We start from the raw sequence: 3894 nt of genomic DNA, 5'->3' as shown, positions 1-3894 counted from the left end.
CTCCCATTCCCCAACCCCCTTCTCCCTCCTCATCCTATCTAGCTCCTCCTGTGCGTTTTTCAACTGCACCTGAAGGGCACAGATCTTACGCTCCTGCTCCTCTATCAACTTACTCTTGCTACATAACCTGCAGTTCCAGGAGAGGATCTCACCAGAATGCCCACTGGCTTCCCCACTGCATTCCCCCCAGTGAAAATACTTCGAACAAGTCTCACACCGCAATCCACTACTCACGAACCTACGGCAAAGCCCACACTTCTCACTCATGGTAAAATTTTACAATTATTGAAACAAGAAAACAACTTTATCTAAGTTCCGCTACTACAATAAGAAGATGTTAAAAACTGACTACAATTATCACAAACTTGCTCTACAAGGGAAGTAACTACTATTATTGACAGTATTAATCAACAACAAATGAGAATATAACAAAATACTAACACAGAAAGAAAATCAAACGTCTAATGACAGTAACGAAACTGAAAGCAGTTCGCAAAAATTTCTTCTGAAGTTATTTCACCGGAAAACACCAAGAACACCGGTTGAAGACTACTAAAGTTCCTAAATAAACTACTATACACAAACAATTAATTAGTACTTAGCTTTCGATGCGCCGCTACAGCTGCAACTGGTCAGCGCGGAATGTAAACACGGGTAAGAGGTTAAGTTGCTCGATACGAAACACTCACAAATATCAGGCCACAACACACGAAATGCAGAGGTGAATGAAGAAACCACTAATAAGTCACTTATATAGTAAATATTATCACAAAAACAGTTAAAATATATATCTGAAAACTAAAAATAGATGAAAACTTAGAGAGCGATCTCACACGCAGTCACGCGCTTATGACGTCACACCAAAGATAAATGTAGAATAACAATGGCAAGGAAAGAGTTTCTGAACAAGAGAATTTTTTTACATCAAATACAAATTTAAGTGTTAGGAAGTCTAAATAATAGTGCACTTCCAAACTATTGGCGCGTGTCTGAAGTGTAGCCTTGTACGGAAATGAAACGTGGATAATAGGCAATACAGTCAAGATGAGAATAGAAGCTTTTGAGATGTGGTGCTACCGAAGAAGTCTGAAGATTAGATGGGTAGACCATATAACCAATGAGGTACTGAAATAGAATTGGGGAGAAAAGAAATTTCTAGCATAACTTTACTAAAAGAAGAAATCAGTTGATAGGATGCATTCTGAGACATTAACGAATCAGCAATTTAGTATTGAAAGGAAGTGTGGGAAGTAAAAACAGCAGAGAGAGGCCAAGAGATGAGTACAGTGAACAGATTCAAATGGCTCTAGGTTGCAGTAGTTATTCAGAGATGAAGGAGCTTACACAGGACTGTAGCATGGAGAACTGTATCAAACCAGTCCTCAGAGACCACACAACAACAAAAACATAAATGGTCCAGTCGCGTTAATGAGACCACAGCCTGTGTTCAATGTCAACCTGCAACAACCACTCATATGTGACAGCACTAGCAGTGGATGGTATATACAGGGCGTATACGCGGTCAAGGAAAAAAAAATCCCGGATTTCCCAGTTAAAAATACACTTTCTCCCGGGTGAAAACACACTTTTTCTGTGTTAAGTGACAGTACATTTTCCCTCAGAAGTGCAAAAGTTATCAATCCTTTGAATGGTCATGGTTTCTTACACGGGCGAAGAATTTCCCAGTACTTTAGAAAACGAAACTCAGGGAAAAGACACGTTTTGGAAATATCTTTGATGTGCAGCAACATGTACGCTGCGTATTTTCGTATTACGAAAGTATACATTGGAATTCCATTAAACGCCACATGTTACTTTCCTAATCACTAAAATCGCGATTGCGATGCGCTTTTGTAACCCAGTCATAGCTCATGTCACGTGATCTCCCCAGCCGATGACAGCGGATATTCAGAGCATAGGACACGTGATGTAGTCAGCCAACAGCAACATCACTGTTAAGTAGCACGAACACACAAACAGGGAAAGTCAATAGTTTAAATTAATATACATAGTGCTGCTACAAGAGAAGCTAAGCTTTCGCAGATAATGGCGATTTTTTTGCGCGTGTTACACTTTATGATATATTACATAAATGTGCCAGTAAAATTTTTAATAATGACATAAATGTCTGATCTTCTTGTAAATGGCTCGTCATCAAAGAGTTGATTTTTAAATGAGAGTCAAACGCTATGAGATTTAAGAAATCCATGGTACATTCTCGCACATACTTCAACATACGTAAAATGTTATTTACTTTGAAAGTAGAGGCTTTTCAAACCACCATTCGCAATATTTTCCCGCGACCTGTTAGAAATACGCTCGTTTCTGCAGTTGCCGGAAAGCGCAGATAACAGGCGACACCGAGCTTGCGCAGCTACCATGACGTAGGAATCCCGTATGTACGTACGTGTAAAACATTTAAACATCATACATTATGTCATAAAAGAAAGAAGACATCAGAGGATACTCCAAGAGCATCGGAATTTCGTAAACCATACTAAAGCGTGCACATTTAAAGTGCACATTCGTATGTCCACATTTCCAATGAAGTAGACCTCGACTTTTCAGAGTGGTTATCGTTTATCGGGATGTAAATTTTCCTGGAGCATTAGTACTGTATTATATCATGTTTGGTTCTTTATTATGACATAATGCCATACATGCCAGAAGATGAAAAAGTGCACATCAAATGCAGCGAACAGTTGAAATTAGCCAGTACTGTGGAAGTAAACATTTCGTTTCAAATACATTGACTCCATCTGCGGAAAAAGTTAATAGAAGTCAAAGTTCTTTAGCAAACAGACAAAAATAACTTCATTGTTCTGCAAGGCGATTAATGCTTGACTGTCAGAAAGGTGGAAATAAAATAAAATCTGAAACTAAAAATATATGTTAGCCTTCTGTAATTATGTGAATGTATTTTAATTCACTTGATAGCTCCCGGCCACAGATATCCGTTTTGTTTTCATTTGATGTGAGAGTAAACGAAACAGCAAATTGACTAAATGTAAACACGGGTCACGCGGAGACTACCCACTATAACTCAGACTGCTACGCACATCAGCCCCGGATCTACGATATTTGCTAACCGGGTCAATACTTAAAAAAAAAAAAAAAAAAAAATTTTCAAAAATATGTTCATCTTGCAGCGCACATCTTTCTGGAAAGTCTGAAACATAAAACACATGTGTTCGAGGAAATGTAAGACATGTTGTTTGGTCTTAAGTGTGCCAAAATGCAGTGCCACGCCTCTTCATACAGCATTCTTCTATCGCACGTCACTGTATTTCGCTCTGTGGAATTGAAACGTGTACATTTTGTAATGGATGCCATCAAACTATATTTAGGACAGTGGAAATTGAAATGTCCTGTGGTGTCTCTCCTGCTTCCAGTCGGCCGGTTTGACAGCCTGCCCCTCCCTTTAAAAAAATCTCGCAGTTAATAGCGGATGGGATTATTTGTAATCTGAAGAACAAGAACTCTCCAGGAAATTTGCAATCTTTATTGCCTATAAATATAGGACACACAAAACCAATAAAGAGACAAGCAAGAAAGTACACATTTCTTCAATCCTTAGCTCCTAGCATTTTCTCTCTCTCTAATCTTGCTACAGCTTTACATGGCGTGCTTTACTTTCTGCGGAAGAATCTATTACCTATTATCAAAGTTTGTCAAACGTTTTGCTACATGAAAAAGCATAATGGCGTTATCTAATACTGAAAAAGCTGTTAATACAAATAATACTCAAGACTGGTGTGGTTTCTCGATCTGATTACGTCTATTTTGTCACTGTCTGCTAGATAAAACAAAATAGGCCTTTCTGATATTGCAGCAATTTTGTAACACACACCAAATAAACGAGACTGTTTTGGCACAGCTGTTCATTTTTATAAC

Source organism: Schistocerca americana, chromosome X, assembly GCF_021461395.2.
Source record: "Schistocerca americana isolate TAMUIC-IGC-003095 chromosome X, iqSchAmer2.1, whole genome shotgun sequence".
In the NCBI taxonomy this organism is placed as follows: domain Eukaryota; kingdom Metazoa; phylum Arthropoda; class Insecta; order Orthoptera; family Acrididae; genus Schistocerca; species Schistocerca americana.
Note: the sequence above shows the minus strand (reverse complement) of the source record.